Source organism: Mobula birostris, chromosome 16, assembly GCF_030028105.1.
Source record: "Mobula birostris isolate sMobBir1 chromosome 16, sMobBir1.hap1, whole genome shotgun sequence".
NCBI lineage: Eukaryota > Metazoa > Chordata > Chondrichthyes > Myliobatiformes > Myliobatidae > Mobula > Mobula birostris.
Genome location: NC_092385.1, coordinates 44686921 through 44710587, shown reverse-complemented (window position 1 = coordinate 44710587; position 23667 = coordinate 44686921). Strand labels below are relative to the sequence as shown.

The 23667-nt window shown below is 41.7% G+C and overlaps 1 long non-coding RNA gene across 1 annotated transcript in view; it reads right to left on the bottom strand.

The window, feature by feature from the left end:
• The window catches only part of LOC140210864 (uncharacterized), a 95619-nt gene that overhangs the window by 19100 nt on the left and 52852 nt on the right, over positions 1–23667 (bottom strand). The window contains exon 3 of the long non-coding RNA XR_011889315.1: positions 7757–7852. This is a non-coding gene — a long non-coding RNA (uncharacterized lncRNA). The remainder of the gene's footprint in view (positions 1–7756; positions 7853–23667) is intronic.

The following is a 23667-nucleotide window of genomic DNA, read 5'->3' as shown; positions in this document are numbered from 1 at the left end:
GAAGAAAACTCTCCCTGCCATACCTGACCACAGTCCGACTCTGGGTCGTCCGAAGACTTCGAGCTCTGACCAGCCCTCCAACACCGAGCACTGAGCACCATCTCTGCCGAATGCTTCGACCTCAGCCCTGGTTGCCAGCAGCAGGCAAAGCCGAGAATTTTGGGGCCTTCCTTCCGGAGACTCTCAATCGCACAGTAGCAGCGGCAGCGAACCGAGCATTTCAGAAGTTAATCCAGATGTTCCTCTGTGCTCTCACGGCTGTCTCCATCAAATCAGAATTGTGCACGGCATCCTACTTACAAATACAATATCACTTCACCGGAGAGGCTACGCGCACTGCATCGCGCCGCCATCTTCTCCTCCTTCTGATGGTGAGGGAGGAGCAATTGTGCATCCTGACCATCAGAAGACTGTTCATTGGGAACAGTTAACTGTTGGGATGAGTGAAGTAATCCCCTCTGGATCAAGAGGCTGATGGTTGAGGGGTAATAACTGTTCCTGAACCTGGTAGTGTGGTTCCTGAGGTTCCTGTATCTCCACCTCTTTCCTGATGGTAGCCATGAGAAGAGAGCATGGGCTGGATTGTGGGGGTTCCTGATGATGAATGCAGCTTTCCTGCAAAAGCACTCCTTGTAGATGTGCTCAGTGGTGGGGAAGGATATACCCTGACGGGCTGGGCCATATCAACATTTCATGTAGATTTTTCCATTCAAGGGACTATATGTTATCTGGAAATGCTAGGATTGGATGATTATGTAAATCATTCCTCTTGTTACTCTGACTTGCAATGCAGGTGTCCCCCGCTTTTCGAACCTTCGCTTTACGAAACCTCACTGTTACGAAAGACCTACATTATTTCCCTGTTTTCGCTAACAGAAGGTGTTTTCACTGTTATGAAAAAAGGCAGCGCGTGAAAAAAAAAATCAGCACGCAATAAAAAAAAGCAGCACGCCGCATGCCCGGAGCAGCCGCTCTCCCCCGGTTTCGGAACGGCATTCTAGCTGGCATTGCTTAAACACATGCCTGTGAGCAGCCGTTAGCAAGATGAGTTCTAAGGTATCAGAAAAGTCTAAAAGAGCTCATAAGGGTGTTACACTTAGCATAAAACTAGACATAATTATGCGTTTCGATCATGGTGAACGGAAGTAAGGACAAAGTGAGTTTGGCTTGTGGAAGTTGATGAAGATGATGTTGAAGAGGTTTTGGCATCCTATGACCAAGAACTGATAGATGAAGAGCTGATGCAATTGGAAAAGGAAAGGATAACAATCGAAACCGAATGAGTAATGATAAAGTCCAACTTTAATTTTGAAAGGGTCCATCGGTTTAGGGCATATTTGCAAGATAGTTTGGGTCCTTACAAAGAACTGTATGATAGAAAAATGCACGGGGCTCAGCAGTCAAGCCTACTGTACTGTCGTTTTCAAGCCTTCCACATCAGACGACGAACCTCGATCTTCGACATCGAGGCAGGCAGTCATAGGAGAAGAGGAGCTGCCTGCCCTAATGGAAATAGACAACGATGAGATGACACCCCAGTGTCCCACCACCCCGACCCCCAGGCCGTGGACAGGTACCGATTCGCAGAGAATGCAGCACATCTTTAAGAAAAAAGCTGAAATAAACATGTTAATTAATTAGGTGCCACCCGGCACGTAATTGTCCGCCCAGATCAGAGGTGACGCAATCGGCAATCACCTCTGATCTGGGCTGACATTTACGTGCTGGGCGGCACCTAATTAATTAGCATGTTTATTTCGGCTTTTTTCTTAAAGATGTGCTGTGTGCCTCCCGGCTACCGCTGTACCCCTGCATGCCTCGCGGCAATGTATCGCTCGGTGGCCTGGAGGGTGGGGGCCTCTGCCCCACCCAAACCGATGACTCAGCCTAACACACCAGCATCAGTGTGCTCGGCGCTGGCTTCCCTATTCCCGTAAGTGATACTACACTGTACATACATTATTTCTGCTTTATATCGGCTGTGTATTTTTATGTGTTATTTGGTATGATTTGGCAGCTTCATAGCTTAAAGGTTACTGGAGAGCGCTTGCACCGTGTTTCTGCCAACAGCACTTGCGTGAGAATTTCGCTACGGAGAACAGTTCAGGCAATGATTGTGTAAAAGTACTTTTACTTTATATAGGCTGTGTATTTATCATATCATTCCTGCTTTTACTATATGTTGCTGTTATTTTAGGTTTTATGAGTTATTTGGTATGATTTGGTAGGGTATTTTTGGGTCTGTGAACGCTCACAAAATTTTCCCATATAAATAAATGGTAATTGCTTCTTCACTTTATGACATTCCGGCTTACGAACTGTTTCATAGGAACACTTTACCTTCGGATAGCGGGGAAACCTGTGCTGTTTTTGCTGCTGAGTTTTCTGTAATACGTTCTACGTCTGTGCCTACATCAAAACATTCGCACCAGACACTATCAACACAGTCATTTTTAACTCCAAGGAATGTTATCTCCCTGAATTTCAAAGCAAAAAATCTTACTTTTGGGGATAAGCATAACACACAACACCTAACAGTCACACTCAACATTAACCAAGCAAATTTATATTACAAAGATTAATACGGTAAGAATATAAGAAAGAGGAGCAGGAATAGGTCACTTTATCAGTTAAGGCTACTGGTTCATTCAATAATTCAATAAGATAAGACCATAAGATAAAGGAGCAGTATTAGGCCATTTGGCTCATTGAGTCTGCTCCGCCATTTCATCATGTCTGATCCAATTTTCCTCTCAGTCCCAGTCTCCTGCCTTCTCCCCATATTCCTTCATGCCATGACCAATCAAGAATCTATTAACCTCTGCCTTGAATTCTAGTGATTACTGTCCCAAGGCCATCAAACACTCTTCATATGACAACCCATTCAATCCTGGAATAATTTTCGTGAACCCTCTTTAAACCCTCTCCAGTTTCAGCACATCCTTTCTAAGATAAGGGGGCCAAAATGCTCACAATACTCCAAGTGAGACCTCACCAGAGTTTTATAAAGTCTCAACATCAAATCCTTCCTTCTATATACTAGTCCTCTTGAAATGAATGTGAATATTGCATTTTCCTTCCTCACCACAGAATCAACCTGCAAATTAACCTTTTGAGAATCCTGCACAAGGACTCCCAAGTCCCTTACACCTCATTTATTTTTGTATTTTCTCTCCATTTAGAAAATAGTCAACCCTTTCATTTAGTCTACCAAAGTGCATGACCATACATTCCCGACTCTGTATTCCATCTGCCATTTCTTTGCCCATTCTCCTAATTTGTCTACGTCCTTCTGTAGCCTCCCTGTTTCCTCAAAACTACCTGCCTCTTCACCTATCTTCACATCATCTGCAAACTTGGCAACAAAGTTTTCAATTCCATCATCCAAGTCATTGACATACAACATAAAATAATAGAGGTCCCAACTCAAACCAGTGTGGAATACCACTCATCACTAGCAGCCAACCAGCAAAGGTTCCCTTTATTCCCACACTTTGCTGCCTGCCAATCAGCCACTGCTTTATCCAGGCTAGTGTCTTTCCTGTAATGTAGCTTGTTAAGCAGCCTCATGTGGTGCACCCTGTCAAAGGCCGTCTGAACAGGATCACAATATCAACCAATTCTCCTTTGTCTACCCTGCTTGTTATTTCTTCAAAGAATTCTGACAGATTCGTCAGGCAAGATTTTCCCTTGAGGAAACTATGCTGATTACAGCCCATTTTATCACTTGCCTCCAAGTACCTTGCGACTTCATCCTTAATATTTGACTCCAATATCTTCACAACCACTGAGGTCAGACTAACTGGCCTATAGTTTCCTTTCTTCTGCCTCTCTCCCTTCTTGAAGAGTCGGGTGACATTTGCAATTGTCTAGTCTTCTGGAACTATTCCAGATTCTAGTGATTCTTGAAAGATCATAACTTATGCCACCACAACATCTTCAGCCACCTCTTTCAGAAACCTAGATGTACACCATCTGGTGCAGGTGACTTATCTCCCTTCCAACCTTCCAGTTTCCAAAGAATCCAAGAAGTTATGTAATGTCACACACTCCATGAACCCTGACACCTGGAAGTGCCACAATACTGCTAGTGTCTTCCACAATGAAGACAGATGCAAAATACTTATTCAGTTTATCTGCTATTTCATTGTTCCCAATTATTACCTCTCCGGCATCATTTTCCAGTAGTCCAATATCCACTTTCACCTCTCATATATTTGAAGAAACTTTTGGTATCCTCTTTAATATTATTGGCTAGCTTACTTTTGTATGCCATCTAAACCTTCTTAATGACCGTTTTAGTTGCCTTCTGTTGGTTTTTAATAGCTTCCCAATCCTCTAATTTCTCACTAATTTTTGATCTATTATATGCCCTCTCCTTTGATTTTATGTTGGCTTTGACTTCTCTTGTGAGCCACTGCTGTGTCACCTTTCCTTTGGAATACTTCTTCTTCTTTGGGATGTATATATCCTGTGCCTTTTGAATTGCTTCCAGAAATCCCAGCCATTACCTCTCTGCCATCATCTCTGCCAGTGTTCTTTTCCAGTCAATTCTGGCCAGCTCTTCTCTCATGCCTCTGTAATTCCCTTTACACCACTGTAATATTGATGCATCTGATTTCAGCTTCTCCTCCTCAACTTCCAGGGTGAATTCAAGCATATTATGATCAGTTACCCCTGCGGGTTCTTTTACATTAAGCTCTCTAATCAATTCTGGTTCATTGCACAACACCCAATTCAGAATAGCTGATCCTCTCGTGGGCTCAAGCAGAAGCTTCTCTAAAAAGCCATCTTAATTTAAATTGAATTGACTTACATCCTTCATGTACATGAGGAGCAAAAACCTTCACATTACGCCTCCGTCTAAATGTGCAATGTGCAATTTATAGTAATTTATCATAAATATTATGTACAACAGAATAGTCAATATAACATAGAAATACAGTTGCGTCAGCATGAAATAAGCAGTCTGATGGCCTACTGGAAGAAGCTGTCCCGGAGACTGTTGCTCCTGGCTTTTATGCTGTGGTACCGTTTCCTGGATAGTAGCAGCTGGAACAGTTTGTGGTAGTGGTGACTCCAGTCCTCAATGATCCTTTGGGCCCTTTTTACACACCTGTCTTTGTAACTGTCCAGAATAGTGGGAAGTTCACATCTACAGATGCGATGGGCTGTCCGCACCACTCTCTGCAGAGTCCTTGATTGAGAAAGATACAGTTCCCATACTAGGCAGTGATGCAGCCAGTTAGGATGCTCTCAATTGTGCCCCTGTAGAAAGTTCTTAGGATTTGGGGGCCCATACAAAACCTTCAACGGTCTGAGATGAAAGAGGCACTGTTGTGCCTTTTTCCTACAGAGCCGTTATGTACAGACCACGTGAGATCCTCGGTGATGTTTATACTGAGGAACTTAAAGCTGTGCACCCTCTCAACCCCAGATCCATTGACGTCAATAGGGGCTAGCCTGTCTCCATTCCTCCTGTAGTCCACAACCAGCTCCCTTGTTTTTGCGACATTGAGGGAGATGTTGGTCTCTTGTGATGTCTTCTTTCCTGTAAGCCGCTACATTACTATTTGAGATTAGGCCAATCAGTGTGGTGTAGTCAGCAAATTTAATTAGCAGATTTGAGCTGTGGGTGGAGACACAGTCATGGATATACAGAAAGTAAAGGAGGGGGCTTGGTACACAGCCCTGAGGGACACCTATGTTGAGGGTCAGAGGGGCAGAGGTGAGGGAGCTCATTCTTACCACCTGCTGGTGATCTGACAGGAAGTCCAGGATCCAGCTATACAAGGCAGGGTGAAGGCCGATGTCTCTGAGCTTTTTGTTGACCCTGGAGGGAATTATCATGTTGAATGCTGAACTGTAGTCCAAGAACAGCATTCTCACATAAGCATCCTCTTCTCCAGGTGTGTAGAGCTGTAGCTATTGCATCATCTGTCGATCGGTTGTGTCAGCAGGCGAATTGTAGGGGGTCCTGGGTGGGTGTTAGCATGCTGCAGATGTAGTCCTGACCAGCCTCCCAAAGCATTTGCATATTATTGAGGTGCGTGTGACAGGACGCCAGTCATTCAGACATGTCACCTTGGTCTTTTTAGGTACCGGAACAATGATGGATGTTTTGAAGCAAGAGGACACTCTACACTGGGAGAAGGAGAGATTAAAAATGTCTGTAAACACACCTGCCAGTTGTGCTGCGCATATCCTGAGTACCCGCCCTGGGGTGCAATCCAGTCCCGTGGCCTTGCGACTGTCTACTTGTTGGAAACACCTGCGTACTCAGAGATGACAAAGCTGCAGATCTCTTCGGCCACTCTCCTCAGGGGCTCAGTTTTCCCTTAGGCACTCCAGAAATTCCCACGCACATCCTGAGTACCCGCCCCGGGATGCGATCCCAGACTCCTGCCCCAGATCTTTCGCCTCAACATGACCTTCTCAAAAAAACATCTTTGTCCAGGAAATATCCAATATTACTGATCTCTGAGTGGAATATAATCAAAGCCTAAATATCTATGGCTTTGTAGTGTGGGTAATTCCAATGATAATTTTAAAAACTTCTCTACATCTCTGTCCTACATGATTGATTCCTTTTCCTGAAACTCTAAATAACTCTAGAAACCCCTGCCAGGCAAATCATTATCCAGTATCAACCTTGCCAAAATCCACAGATTTAAAAATCTTTCAATCATATTTCTTCTATTTCCTGGAGAATATAAATACAACCTACAAAATTACTGTCAAAGGACTTCATTTAATGGACCTTCATTATGTTCCTCCTAGCATTTTTCCTCCATTAGACTTGATATAGTTTCATAAATGCTCTCAGCATAGATCTTCATCTTTGCAAGAAATCTTTTTTACCCTTAATCTTCAAAAATTTACATTAATTTCTTGCCAATGTACCAGTTTGCTAACTTCTTGTACAAGGGCAGAGGTCACTCCAAATGCAAGTACTTCCCAATCTCTCACCATTTGAAAAGTATGCCATTCTTTTCTAATTTTCCTTTACATTCCTCCAAATTATATCTTATCTCCTTCAGTCTTCACTTAAATTAGTCAGGGCCAAAGCAGCGACTTTGTGTCCTCACAAAAAATCAATACAGTACGCACACTACTGATCTAAGTTATCAATATGATTTTTAGGTAGATGAGGCCCAAGCATACTTGAAACAATCTACTAGTTACAGCAAGCCCATCTAAAAGTGACCCATTTTACCCACTGTCTGGTGTCTGCTCATTGTACTACTTCAGTAATCCAGTAGCACTGATAAATAATTTGTGACCTCATGACAAATCCCAATATGGCAATTATGGAATTTCAAGTCAGTTAACTGTCTGGTTATTGTTTCACAAAAACTAATTGCTAGTGAGGGTTTGTTATCTAAAACCCTGTGATTCCTACAGGGACGGAGGTCTGTCTGTTCTAGCTATAAGTGACTCCAGAGATATCACTGTGGATGCCATCCGAACTGGCCTAGCAAGCCAGTCTATCAAGGAAGTAGGATGGACAATAAATATGATAGGCAGAGCTGCCATATTCTGTAAAATGAAAAAAATGAACAAATAAGTAAATGTTCAATTCATACAATCGCCCATACTGTGAGCCCTGACATTGTGTATCTCTTTGAAAATCTAAAAACATGGTATTTCCCTTTGGTTTTAACATCAGTCAATTTTTCTTTCTGAAAATCAGTGTTAGTTCCAGACAATTGAATTGAATTTCTCTGTCACTTGTTATATGTCAATTAGCACTTACCCTACCATTGGTTTTCTTTTCCCTCTTTGCCTCTTTGAAAGCAGAGTCACGTACGGTATCTTCTAATCCAGGGGTTTTTCAACAGTCTGGGAAATTCTGAAAGAATAAGTGCGTTCACTAACCCTATAGCAACTTTTCATACTCTAAGTAGAAGCATAGCTGGTTAAATATTCTAATCTGCCAGTTTTTGACCATAATAATGTCTTTAAAATTAATTTTATGCTCTTCATTTCCACTGAAGCCATTGTTTTCAAATCACTTTTTATCCTCTACAATGAAAACCATCATGAAGTATTCGTTTCATGGCTCTTCAAATTTTCTGATACACATTATAATTTCTTCCATCTCCAAATGAGGCGGAAGATTTTTGTTACCACTGACTATTTTTATATCTGTAGAAGTATTTACTTATCAGTATTCAATGAACTTTTCAAGTTCATACTTACACTACTTTTTTTTTTTACCTTTTTCCATTTTAGTCACATTAAAATTTCATGCTTATCATATTTCCTTGTGACATGGAGTTGGCCATTTAGCTCTATTCCAGTTCTTATTCCCATTTCTGCACTTATTTCTCTGTAACCAATTCTCTTGCACGTCCATTAACATTGCCTAATTCCTTAAACTCGTTTCAATATGCCAACAACAGTCATAAATCTCACCTTTTAATCCAATGTTAGTTTTAGTTTCTCTTGTTATCTACATTTATCATTTATACTTGCAGTTTGTATCACTTATTAGAAAGCTTTTTTAAATTATGAATGATGAAACAAGGTGATGGGATCTTTACAAAAAAAATTCAAGAGTTGGAAATTTAATAGTTTATTGGAAAAATTTAATTTATAAACACTAGTTAGGAGATGAATTTGACAGGAAAATATGCTACTATTGAAAATGAGGAATTCTTTTCTCAAATTCTGAAAAAGAAATTGGAGAAAGATTTGCATTTATGTTTCTTTAATTTTTTTCATTATCATCCATTTCTTAAAAATAAAAGAGACCCCCTTAAGAATGGAAGTGTCCTATCTGAAAACAGCAGGAAGCATAATTTTTCATACTAGTACCCACGATTTTGCATGTGATAATATTACTGAGTTTTAATCACACTCGATGCATGATTATTGAGTTTGAAGAAGTTTAGACTTAGGAAAGCAGGAGTGCTGATGCTAACAATTATCAAAATATCAGGTTTCAGATTCTTTCCCACACTTCTCTAATAAATGTTACTCACTTCTTAAAAGTTGCCTTCATTAAAATATTAATTATTGAATTAATTAAGATTGAAATTAAATTATTGGGGTCACATTCTCAGAATGGGAGGACTAGCACAGTTACAATGAATTTCTGGTAGATGGCCTGAAATACGGTATATATCCTTTTCAAATGGGCTAACATTCCAGGGTTCATTATACACTTCTGCTCCCGTGATTCTCCTAATTTGAACTCAACAAGGAACTCGTGTTGAGGAGAATTAAATTCCAAAGTTGTTAATGCTGAAAATGTGAAATGAAAACAGAAGATATTGAAAACATTCAGTGAGCCAGGCTGCATCTATGAGAAGAGAACTAGAATCAACATTTCAGTGTGAAGACAAAGGATCTGACAATCTACATAACAGGACACTGAATGAAGTGGCCCTGGACACACTGGCTCCAAATTTCAGAATTCCTTAAACTCTGGGGCAGTTCCAACATATTCAAGGGTGGCAAATGTAACTTCACTATTTAAAAAAGGAGAGAAAGAGAGGAAAAACATAGTTTTGCCGACACTTCGTCTACCATCAATAATAGGAAAAATACTAGACTGCTAGCTACTCTTGGATAAAATTAGGAGGATTAGAGAATTGCATTATGAAATTATGAAACAGAAGTCGTACTTAACTAATTTATTGGAGCTTTGTGAGGAAGTAACAAGTTGAGTGGATGGGAGAAAGCCAGTTAATGTACATTAGAACTTTCAATTGGCATTTTGTAAAGTCCCACAGACTTGTTGTGCAAAACAAAAGCACATAGGATTGGGAGAAATATAATAGCATAAATAGAAAACTGACTGACAGATAAAGAAGAGAGAATTGAACATGGAATTGGTTTATTGCCACATGTCATAAACATAAGTGATTCTACAGATGCTGGAAAGGATCTCGGAATGAAACGTCAAGTTCTAGTGAAGAGTCTCAGCCCAAAATATCAATTGTTCATTCCTCTCCATAGATGTTGCCTGACTTGCTGGGTTCCTCCATTATTCGTGTTTGTTATTGTCACGTGTACTGGGATATAGTGAAAAGCTTGTCTTGCATACTGTTCAAACAAATCAGGTCATTACATAGTCCCATGAGGGACAACATGATAAAAATATCACAGAAGCAGAACTAAGTGTATTAACTACAGAGAAAGTGTGATACAAGTACATAATATGGTGCAAGATCGCAACGCTAGATTGTGAAGTCAAGAGTCCATCTTATTGTAATCGGGGACCATTCAATGTTCTTATAACTGCAGGACAATTGTCCTTGAGCCTGGTGGTACACTATTTCAGGCCTTTGTATCTTCTACCTGATGGAAGAAGGGAGAAGAGAGGATGTCTAGATTGAGTGGGGTATTTGATTATGTTCCTGCTTTACTGAAGGAAGAAGAAGTGAAAACAGAAGTGGATAGCAGGATAGTTTCTGTGATGTGCTGAGCTGCGTCTACAACTCTCTGCAATTTTTTGCGGTCATGTGCAGAGCAATCTGTGATGCATCCAGAAAGGATTCTTTTTACGGTGTATTAATAAAAATTAGTAAGGGTCAAGTTTAGGAATGGTCTGTTCCTGCTCTGTATTTTTATATTTCTATTTTTCGGTTCTTTGGGCATTGATATTAATGTGAACAATTAAATGAATTGACTGGAATACAGGAGAATCAGAATCAAGGGACCAATACTAAAATCTCACCATGCACATATGACCGGTAGTCTTGGGTTGGACTGATCACAGGATCTTGGGGTGGATAACGTTCAAATATTTAAGTGGTGAAGGAAGTTAAAATGTTAAGGGCATGTCAGGAACTGAATACACAAGAAAATTGAAGTTTGGGATTCACAAAGAAAATTGAAAAGACTCATAGTGTATAGGACTGTGTCAAAATCTCTTCAACTATGCCAATAGCAGCTCATTCAATTTGCAGTAGTGAACCTTTCAAGATCATTCAGCTCCATAGTATCTCTTTATTTGAATCATTTATAGAGACACTCGACCTAAACTATGTAACTGTGAGTTGCTTTTGAAAGACTGATGTTTCTGATTATTTCTCCAAGGAGGATGTGCAAGAGACAATAGCTATTAATTCAGCAATAACATAATACTAAATGTCATTTGCCTGGTGAGGAATGCTTACAATATGCCATGCCAAGCTGACATCTTGCAATGTTGATGTCATATAAATATTGAGCTAGGATTAAAGTTATTCAAAACACAGAACAAAAAGATAATTCAAAGAAAATTGTTTCCCTTCCTCCACCATCAACACTGCCCTCATCCACATTTCTTCAACTTCGCAACATCTGCCCTCACCCCATCCTCCCACGGCCACACCAGGGATAGGGTTTCTCTTGTCGTCACCTACCACAAGACTCAACATCCAGCACATAACTCTCCATAACCATTGCCATCTCCAATGGGATCCCCCCACCCCAAGAACATTTTTCCTCTCACCCCGCCGCCACCTTCAGCTTTCCACAGGGTTCACTCCCTACGGGACTCCCTTATCCACTTGTTAGATTGCTTTTTGGGTTTAGGTCATTTACATTTAGGAAATGGCCTTGGCTACCAGTCTTCTGTTCCTTGATAATGTATTGTGGACTTAATTTGGAACAATGCATTTCCTAAAAGCTGGCGTCTATGGAATGGATGTGAACCAGAAGGTTTGAAGTTGACATGCAGCTTCAAAAGAAAGCATTGTCTATACTTCGTAAGTATGGAATTGTCCTTTGTGTTTAACAAATAAATATCAAGCCCCATATTGGGCCAGCACACCTTTCCACCGAAAGCGTCTCCGTATGATGCCTGTTGTACCTTGTTTTGTCGAATAAAGAAGCTGCTTTGTATCTTCCAGTAACTCTCTCTCTGGTGATTCCATTCACATAACAACACACTCATCCCTCGACACTGATCTGCCTCCTGGCACTTATCCTTGCAAGCGGAACAAGTGACACACCTGCCCCTAGACCTCTTCCCTCACTACCATTCAGGACCCCAAGCGGTCCTTCTGGGTGAGGCAACACTTCACCTGTGAGTCTGTTGGGGTCATCTACTGTATCCAGTGCTCCCAGTGTGCCCTTCTGTATATTGGTGAGACCTGACATAGATTGGGAGACTACTTCAACAAGTACCTTCACTCTATCTGCCACAAAAAGCAGGGTTTCCCGGTGGCCACCCATTTTAATTCTACTTCCCATTCCAACATGTCATTCCATGGCCTCCTCTACTGCCACATAAGGCAAACTCAGGTTGGAGGAGCAACACCTTATATTCTGTCTGGGTAGCCTCTAAATGGATGACATGAACATTGTTTTCTCAAACTTTCCAGTAACTAACAACCCCTCTCTTCTACACCATTCCCCATTCTTGTTTCCCTCTCACATCTTCTCTTCTTACCTGCCCATCTCCCTCTGGTTGTCCCCCTACCTTTCCCTTTCTTCCACGGCTTTCTGTTCTCTCCTATCAGATTCCCCCCTTCTCCAGCCCTTTATCTTTTCCACCAATCAATTCCCCAGCTCTTTGATTCACCTCCTCACACTCTCCCAGTTTTACTTATCACCTGCAATCTTTAACTTCTTCCTCCCCTCTCCCAGCTTCTTAATCTGACTTCATCCTCCTTCCTTTCCAGTCCTGATGAAGGGACTAGGCCCGAAACATGGACTATTTATTCCCATCCATAGATGCTGCCTGACCTGCTGAGCTCCTCCAGCACATTGTGTGTATTGCTCTAGATTTCTAGCATCTGCAGTACCTCTTGAGTCTGGGATATTTGACATGAGTCATGCAAAAAGTGCAGCTCAAAGATTGGTGCGGGAGAAGCGCATTTGAATTCACAGGACTTTGGCACTAGTATTGGGGAAGGAGGGAGCTGTTCTGATGGGATCAGGGTCCTGATGAATTGAATAACTGGGGATGTGGACAGAGCTTTAATATTGGAGGGGTGGGTTCAACAGTTTGGACAAGTAAGGATAAAGTAAAAGGGAAAGAGAGTACAAGACATATTGTGGAAGTCTGTCGAATAAAGAATAAGATAGATTTAGAAAGGAATGAAACTTAAATTCAGGCTACATGGAGACAAGATTGAAATGAATGGTAGTGAATACAGAAATGAATGTGTTATATTTGAATATACACAGTATACAAAATAAATTGGATGATCTTGTTGCATTGTTGTGGTTGAAAGATGATCACGTCTGGGAGCTTAACATCCAAATTCAAGTTCCAGTTTATTGTCATCTGACTGTACATCTATACAACCAAATGAAACATTGTTTCTCTGGCCCACGGTGCATCTACACAACATATATCACACACAGTACATAACCAAAATCTTATACTATAAATAAGTTAATAAAATAAAATTCAAGATGCATGTAATAAAGTGCAGCACAGGTAAACAGCACAGTAGGCAGCTCGCTGTCTTAGTAATGAGACCTCAATGGTGGCAGGGTATTCATTAATCTGAAAGCATGAGGGAAGAAGCTGCTACCGAATTGTCAGATCTAGTCCTGATGTTCTGTAAGTCTTTCCTGATGATAGTGGGTCAAAGAGATTATGGGATGGGTGCTAGGGATCCTCAACAATGCTTTAGGCTCTTTGTCTGTAACACTCCCAGTAAATGTCACAAAGAGTGTCGAGGAAGACCCTGATGATCCTCGGCAGGTATCACTATACTCTGTAGGGTCACCTGTTTCAATGCCTTGCAGCTTCCACACCTCACAATGATGCAACCAGGCGGAACAGTCTCAATGGTTCTCCTGGAGAAAGCTGTTAGAATGAGGCTGGGGAGTCTTGCACAGCTCCATCTTAATCAGCTGTGCCTTCTTGACCACTGAGGAGATGTTATGGGTCCAGGTGAGATCGTCCATCCAAGAATACAGATTCTATCACAAGGACAGGCAGGTGGCTTTGTTAGTCAAAAAAAAATGTGATCAAGTATTTAGAAAAAAGTGACATAGGATCAGAAAATGTAGAATCCTTACAGGTAGAGTGAAGAAACTGTAAGTGTAAAACGACCCTGATAGGACTAATATACAGGCCACCAAACAGTGGTCAGGATGTGGGGTACAAATAACAAAAGGTAATAGTGAAAGCATGTAAAAGAGGTAATGTTGCAATAGTTATTGGGGATTTCAGTATGCAGGTAGATTGGGAAAATTAGGTTGGTGCTGGATCCCAAGAGAAGGAATTTGTAGAATGCATGCAAGATGGCTTTTTACAGCACCTTGTGATTGAGCCCACTAGGGAAAAGGCAATTTTAGATTGAGTATCGTGTAACGAATTAGATTTGATTAGGGAGCTTAAGGTAAAGGACCCATAAGAGGTCGATGCAATAGATGAGAAAAAAATAATAAATAAAATACAAATAATAAAATAATAAATAAGTGAGTAAATCAATTACAGTATACGTATATTGAATAGATATTTTTAAAGTGCAAAAACCCAAATACTGTATATTAAAAAAGAGTGAGGAAGTATCCAAAGATTCAATGTCTATTTAGGAACCAGATGGCAGAGGGGAAGAAGCTGTTCCTGAATCGCTGAGTGTGTGCCTTCAGGCTTCTGCACCTGCTACCTCATTGTAACAGAGAGAAAAGGGTGTGCCCTGGGTGATGGAGGTCCTTAATAATGGACGCTGCCTTTCTGAGACACTGATCCCTGAAGATGTCCTAGGTACTTTGCAAGATGGAGCTAACTATATTTACAACCCTCTGCAGCTTCTTTCAATCCTGTGCAGCAATCCCCCCATACCAGACAGTGATGCAGCCTGTCAGAATGCTCTCCACAGTACAACTATAGAATTTTTTGAATGTATTTGTTGACATTTCAAATTTCTTCAAACTCCTAATGAAATATAGCCACTGTCTTGCCTTCTTTATAACTACATCGACATGTTGGGACCAGAGATCTTAACACCCAGGGACTTGAAACTCTCCACTTCTGATCCCTCTATGAGGATTGGTATGTGTTCCTTCGTCTTACCCTTCCTGAAGTCCACAATCAGCTCTTTCGTCTTACTGATGTTGACTGCCAGGTTGTTGCTGCAGAACCGTTCCACTAGATGTCATATCTCACTCCTGGATACACTCACGTCACCACCTGAGATTCTACCAAGAATAGTTATATCATCAGCTGATTTATAGATGGTACTTGAGCTATGCCTAGCCACACAGTCATGTGTATAGAGAGAGTAGAGCAGTGGGCTAAGCACACACCCCGAGGTGCGTCAGTGTTGATCGTCAGTGAGGTGGAGATGTTATCACCAATCCACACAGATTATGATCTTCCGGTTAGGAAGTTGAGGGTCCAATTGCAGAGGGAGGTACAGAGGCCCAGGTTCTGCAACTTCTCAATCAGGATTGTGGGAATGATGGTATTAAATGCTGAGCTATAGTCGATGAACAGCTCTCAAATATTAGCAACTCAAATATTACAGCTCTCCTGCCAGCTTAGCTATAAATTCCAACTCACTTACAGAATATATATACATATGTTGATCTTCACTGTACAATGTGGATCATACAGTGTGTGACATCACCATTTCCTTTGTCTATTGGAAAGCCACTTCATATGGCTTCACTGTTTCCTTGTCGTTTGTCCTTTGCCATTTCTTCCCAATCTGGAGTAATGATTTCAAAAGGTGGAGCACAGAAGCCAGGTTTGACAGGAACCTGTTATAGTAATTGAAAATCATAAAATGGACTACAACTGTGGTGATACATCTCCTTGGTGAATGCACCAGTGTTTGAATTTTCTCAGCACACTTGTGTAATGCTTGCACATCAATGGTGTGACCACCGTAAGAGATGCTTGGTTTAAATAATTTATACTTGTTGCTCATGCTCTGCGCCCATAATCCTTTTAACACAATCTTGCGAGTTTGGAGATGTCATCCTTATCGGTAACAATGATGTAATCCAGATAACATTGAGTGCCTTGGCAGCCTTGCAGTACTTGATCCATAGCTTTCTGCCAGAGTGGAGGTGCAGACCCGCAGAATGTGCATGCCCTCAAATCCTTTTGTTCCCTGGATCTGGAGTACCTTGTGCTGCCGTGTAGACCTTTCTGGCAGCCTAGAGAGTTCATGGCTGTTATTATCCTAGCAGTGTATATTCTGCTGCAGGCTGATAGTAACCTGCCTCTCAAGGAAATGTATGAGACCATCAGCACCCAAAGGCTGCTTTTATCGTCGTGTACAGGCAGAAGCTGAAACAAGAGGTGAAACAAGTTAAAACCATCCACCGTTGGTCCGACCAATCAGTCTCCATGCTACAGAACTGCACCGATGACGTCAACTGGAATGTCTTTTGTAATGAGGATGTCTCCTTGTTCATGGAAGAAGTCACGAGCTTCGTTCAGAAGTGCACCGAAGACCTTGTCATCCAAAACGCGGGCGGGGTCTATCCAAACCAGAAACCTTGGATCAACAGTTTCATGTGCACTGCACTCAACACGTGAGACAGAGCTTTCATCGCCGGTAACCACCAGAAACTCAAGAAATGCAGCCATGAACTATGCAAAGTCATCAAGGCAGCAAAACAACAATACAGGGACAAGATCCAGACACAACTCTCCACCAACAATACACGCAGCTTATGGCAAGGTCTGCACACCATCGCAGACTTCAAAGCTAACCACAGTGATGCTGCCAAAATCACTGCCTTTCTCCCAGATAAACAATCAGTTCGATGTCGCCAACACTGAGCCCCTGTGGAGAGCCGCCGATCTGACCTGCACCTTGGTCATCTCTGAGGCTGAAGTAGACTGGTGCTTCCAACAAGCGAACAGCCGCAAGTCTGTGGGACCAAACGGCATCCCAGGGTAGCCACTCAGAGTGTGCACAGCACAACTGGCTGGTATGTTTGCAGACATTTTTAAACTCTCCCCCTCCCAGTGTAGAGTGCCCTCCTACTTCAAAAGATCCACTATTGTCCCTGTACCTAAGAAGACCAAGGTAACATGTCTGAACGACTGGCGTCCTGTCGCACTCACCTCAATAATAAGCAAATGCTTTGAGAGGCTGGTCAAGGACTACATCTGCAGCTTGCTACCACCCACACTGGACCCCCTACAATTCACCTACCAACACAACCGATTGACTGTTGAGGCAATAGCCACAGCTCTACACACCATCTTTACACACTGGGAGAGGAGGAATGCTTATGTGAGAATGCTGTTCTTGGACTACAGTTCATCATTCAACACCATAATTCCCTCTAGGCTTGACAAGAAGCTCAGAAACCTCAGCCTTCACCCTGTCTTGTGTAACTGGATCCTAGACTTCCTGTCAGATTGCTGGCAGGTGGTAAGGGTGGGCTCCCTCACCACTGCCCCTCTGACCCTCAACACAGGAGGCCTTCAGGGCTGTGTCCTAAACCCCCTCCTTTACTCTCTGTATACCCAAGACTGTGTCACCACCCACAGCTCCAATCTGCTACATTGATTAGCTTAATCTCAAATAATAATCAGGCAGCCTACAGAGAAGAAGTCATCACCCAGATGCAATGGTGTCAAGAAAACAACTTCTCCCTCAATGTCACAAAAAACAAAGGAGATCGTATAGACTACAGGAGAAATGGAGACAGGCTCACCCCTATTTACATCAATGGATCTGGGGTTAAGAGGGTGAACAGCTTCTAATTCCTCAGTATGCACATCACTGAGGATCTCACTTGGTCTGTACATACTGGTTATGTGGTGGAAAAAAAGCACAACAGTGTCTCTTTCACCTCAGAAAGTTGAAGAAGTTCGGTATGAGTTTCCAAATCCAAAGGACTTTCTACAGGGACACAATTGAAAGCATTCTGACTGGCTGGATCACTGCCTGGTATGGAAACTGTACTCCCCTCAATCACAGGACTCTGCAGAGAGTGGTGCGGACAGCCCAGCACATCTGTGGATGTAAACTTTCCACTACTCAGGACATTTACATTGACAGGTGCGTAAAATGGGCCCAGAGGATCATTGGGGACCCGAGTCACCCCAACCACGAACTGTTCCAGCTGCTACCGTCCAGGAAACAGTACCACAGCATAAAAACCAGGACCAACAGGCTCCTGGACAGCTTTATCCACCAGGCCATCAGAAAGATTAATTCACGCTGGAACAATTGTATTTCTGGGCTGCATTGACTGTTCTGTTGTATATCTTACTGTACATACTATTTATTACAAATTACTATAATTTACACATTGCACATTCAGACAGAGACATAATGTAAAGATCTTTACTCCTCACGTATGTGAAGGATGTAAGAGATAAAGTCGAGTCAATTCAGATGCTGCTCCAAAAATGTCTATTATAGAAATAAAACCCTTTGTGAGTGCTTATGGTGAGAAGCTCTTTGGACTCTTCTTCCATCTCCATCAATAGGTAGGCATCAGCAGAATGCAGTTTACTGCTCTTTTTGAAACTGCAACTTGAATTTTTAGCTTTTCTTCTTCCCTGTGCAGTCCATTTATTTTTGGCTGCCCAACATGCTCTTTGATGTGTCCTACCTTGTTACATTTTCTGCAAGTTTCACCTTTAAATCTGCATTGGTTTGGTGCATGTGAACCCCAGCCACAACAGTAGCACAATTTGTTTGGCTTGGCTGGTTTCTGTTTAGATGTTGCAATTTTATTCACACTCACTTTCATTCCTGACTGCAACTCAATTATGTTTCCATTGATACAGCAAGTTCAAGTGCTCTTTTAAATGTAAATTGTGCTTCAGTTAGGAGCCATTTTTCAATGCTTTCTTGTATGAATCCACAAACTAAGTGATCTCTCAATACATCATTAAAAATATCACTGAATTTACAATGCTCAAACAATCCTTTCAGCATCCTTTTGATACCACTTATGAAGCCTAAATCATTCCACAATCAACAATGATTTTGGTTCTAAATGTTCCCTCGTTACTTTTATAATATCTGCAAAGTTCATTTTGGCTGGTTTGGTTGGTGCAGATAAAATTTTAAACAAACTGTATGCTTTTCCACCAATTATATTCAGAAAAACTGGCACTCATTTTTCATTTGCTATTTCATTTGCTTCAAAATACTGATCAATTCACTCAGTATACAATATCCACTTATCTCTTGTGCAATCAAATGTATTTACCTTTCTGATGTAGCCAGCCATTCCTGCTTTTTTTTAAATTTATTCTCACCTGGGGACTCGGCTGGTGGCGTAGTGGCATCAGCGTCGGACTTCGGGACGAAAGCCAGCCAGCCAGCTCCCCTGCATGCTTTCCATCCGTGCTGGGTTATGAGCTGGTGATCTCTTTGGAAACTCACCCAGCAGAAGGCAATGGCAAACCACTGCTGTAACTTGCCTCGTATGCGGTTCCCCACTACGTCAGAGAGGCGTGGAGGGAAATCATCCACTAACCGGAGAAACTCCGGATGCAACGTACCTTTCCTTTTTATCACCTGGTACTCAATATTCATGAACCTGTGAATTTTGTCCATTTTCTGCCTTTTTAAACTGAACCCTCTCTCTCATCTTGCAAAGAAAGCAAGCTGCACTTTTTAGAAAACTGAAGCGTTTCACTGAGTTTCAACAAGTAGGTCGTCATCTTGGGTTCATTTAAATGTTACTCATCGCTACTGTTATGTTTTGTAACTTGAGAGTTTAATCAGAAGGAAAAAACATGAAAGCCTGGGAACAAACATGTCTATTTTAGTTTTACTTTTGGTGAGGCACGCATTTAAGATGTAATAATGTATGCTGTTCATGTACTTCTTACATATAAACTGTAATGAATTATGTAAACAAAGAATGATTAATCGAACAATATAGTTAAAATATTACTCAAATATTACTGAAATATGAAATTCTCAACTGTTTCCCTAAAGGTTAACTTGCAAGCTGAGTCAGTAGGAAGGAAGTCAAATGCAATGTTACAATTCATTTCAGGAGGACTGGAATATAAAAGCAAGGATATAATGGTGAGGCTTTATGAGGCATTGTCATACCACATTTGAAGTATTCTGAGCAGTTTTCAGCTGGTTTCAATAGGTACATTTAATGTCAGAGAAATGTATACAATATACATCCTGAAATTCTTTCTCTTTGCAACCATCCACAAAACCAGAGGAGTGCCCCCAAAAAATGAATGACAGTTAAATGTTGAAACCCCAAAGCGCCCCCCAGCTCCCCCTCCCACACATAAGCAGTAGTAAAGCGATGACACCCCCCCACCCACCAGCAGCGAAGCATCTGCACCTTCCACCGAGCACTCAAGCGTGTAGCAAAGCATCAATAAAGACACAGACTTGCAGTATCCCAAAGACTACTCGTTCACTGGTAATTCGACATACCGCAGGCCCCCTCTCTCCATAATAAAGGAAAAAGAGATGTCCCCGTTTCACAGTAAGAGGGGAGACATAACAAAACAACTGTGGAATGTGTTGCCACGAGCAATGGCACAGCAGTCTCGATGGGCCGAATGGCCTATTTCTGCTCCTATATCTTATGGTCTTATGGTCTAACTTGTCGATTTCTGGTGTTAAAAGTCTGTTGCGTTGCTTTTTCCAATCTCAGGTCTCCGGGCACACTGCTTTTGATCTTCCGTATGCTTCCACGACACACCAGGCGGTGGCACTGACCTCAAATCCGCTCGCCTCCAGAAAATCCGGCACTCTGAAGGTGCGCTACTCTTCCAGTCCGCATCCTTGACATATTGAAAAGCGGCTGGTCATGAGGCCCTGAGATCGGGTCCCATTTAGATTATTAGATTAGATTACGAGGACACGCAGTCCGCTTTTATTGTCATTTAGTAATGTATGCATTAAGAAATGATACAATGTTTTTCCAGAATGATATCGTGAAAATACATGACAAACTGACTTAAAAACTAACACAAACCACATAATTATAACATATAGTTACAACAGTGCAAAGCAATACCGTAATTTGATAAGAACAGACCACGGCACAGTAAAAGTCTCAAAGCCTCTCGGAACTCCCATCATCTCACACAGATGGTAAACCTCCAGCGCCGCCAACTTGCCAATGCAGCATACTGGAAGCATCCGACCACAGTCCGACTCTGAGTCCATCCGAAAACCCCAAGCCTCCGACCAGCTCTCCGACACCGAGCACCACCTCTGCTGAGCGCTTCGACCCCGGCCCCGGCAACAGGCAATAGGCAAAGCCGAGGATTTGGGGCCTTCATCTCCGGAGATTCTCGATCACACAGTAGCAGCGGCAGCGAAGCGGGCATTTCAGAAGTTACTCCAGGTGTTCCTCCGTGCTTCTCACGGCTGTCTCCATCAAATCCGGATTGTGCACGGCCCCCTAGTTACACATACGATATTCATTCGGAACGGCCGCACGCGCTGCGTCACGCCGCCATCTTCTCCTCCCTCTACATTTCCGCAAAGAACTGAAGTCAGAGTTTAACTCCAGGTCAGGGTTTTCAAAAGAACCTTGAAAAGGAAAATAGAGATATTAAAGATAGAAGTAGAGCTGTTTCCGAAGATGCAAGTAAAGGAGTCGCTGTTAGGCACCATCACGCTGAGCTCCGCCCTCAGACACCCTTATCTAAGAAACGATGTGCAGGCATTGGAGAGGTGGCTTAGGAGAACAATTCCTAGAATGCAAGAGTTAACATGTGAGAAGCATTTGATTGTTCTGCGCCTGTACTCGCTGGAATTTAGTAGAATTGGGAGCATGGCCTGTCTCATTGAGAACTACCAAGTATTGAAAGGGTGAGATTGAGTGGACATGAAAAGGAGGTTTCCATTAGTGGGAGAGTCTCAGACCAGAAAATACAATCTTAGAATAGAAGTATGATCCTTTAGAAGAGAGATGAGGGGGACTTTCTTTAGGTAGAGGGTGGTGAATTTGTGCAATTCATTGCCACAGATGGCTATAGTAGCCAAGTCATTGAGCATATTTAAAGTGAAGGTTGATAGGTCCTTGATTAGTAAGGGTGCCAATGGTTATGGGGAGAAGGTGGGTGAATGTGGTTGTGAGGGAAAATAAATCAGCCATAATCGAATGACACAGCAGACTCAAAGGGCCCCATGTCTAATAGCCTTATGCTTCAAAGCTACACTATAACATGGCGGAGATTTTATCATTTATCCACAGAGCTGTTAGTCTTAACTGTGGTAAAGTCTAAGTCTAGTTAACAATAATAAATATATTTTGTGACATACAAAAATAATCAACCAAAATATCAAAAAAATTATCAAATTGTAAGCTAATGTAACCAGGTGACTGTCGGATCCTATTCAGTATCGTTAAAAGTGTACTTAGGCATCCATCCGAGTAATGCTAGAATAGTTCTCTGTGCCTTTAAGGGAGACGGTGATGTCTGTATGCACGCACGGGATAGTGGGGAGACCATTTTGTTTTCTGCTGAAGGCATGGTAGGGCGTTGGAATTGGGATCCTCCCAGAGTGTGCTGGACATGGTGAGGAAAGATTTCCACGAGTGAAGGAATCGACGCTGGGTAATGTGACCTATACAAAGTTCCTCACCATCCAAGTAGGATTGCCACTACCGTATTTGTACCGTATTAGTACTGTATTAGTTCTGGTATTTTTTATACTGCGTACGCAATTCTGTTCATACACAAGGGTGTGGATCGAAAGTTAAACTGAGATTGTAACGGCAAGAACTGGTTGTAAATTCATTCATTTTGTTCTGCGACCCTCTTCTGGCACTTAAACATTGAAAACCCGAATTAAAAGGAATTAAGACCCGGAAAAGTCTTTGTTGTCCTGAGTGTGTACTTCTCCCCAGGCTATACTAAGTAAGCGTAGAAGTCCAAGACATTTCATCTTTTCTGTATTAGAGTTCTCTCTGAAGTAAATGCTGTAGACATGGAAACAGTTCTGCCTTCTAACGAGCATTGCATTAATTCCATGTTCCAAAGAATGGATCACTGGATCAATTCCAAGTCTGTATGTGTGATCCTGACAGAGAAGTTGTTTAGTCTGGGATCAAAGCATCTCAGTTAGTCCATTCCAATTTCTTTGACAGTTCTTCCATTAAGATTCCATAAATTTACAGCTCCAATAAACACAGTGAAAAAGCAGACCACCCACTGGTAATTTTGTTTGGGATAAATAATAAATTTAATTGGTTCTGAAGCAATCTGCTAGTTCATTCTTGAACCATAGTTGGTATCACTTTGGGTCAGACCAGAGATCAATCTCTTTGAGATAAGGGAGCTTTTATTTAATGAAGTGATTTTTACCATGAATGCTCACTAATCTGCATAATTGAGATTCTCATTCAGTTGAGAATTTGTCTTTTAAAATTTAGAAATAATGGCAATGCAAATAAAAAAAAGCTATTACTTGCTAAGCACTGATTGCTCTGCTGAATAGAATCACTGTCAAAAAGATGCAAAGCAAATGGCAACAAGCAAGTGCAGAAGTAAACACAATGCAGACGTATATAATAATTGATTTCTGGAACACTAACATTAACAGCATACCACTGATCAGTTCACAACATGTTTGCAATAAGAATTGGTCCCTTTACGATATATCATTGCCTGCACCTATGTTTCCTTCCATTCTTTATTTTCATTGCTAGATGATATTTCTCTGAAATACCATGTTGCAAAATTTGCCATAGCATTCTACATAACATAAAATATATTTAAGAACATAAACTGTGAACAAATCAAAACCTACTTCCCTACTCTTACAAGCATCTTCATGTTCCACT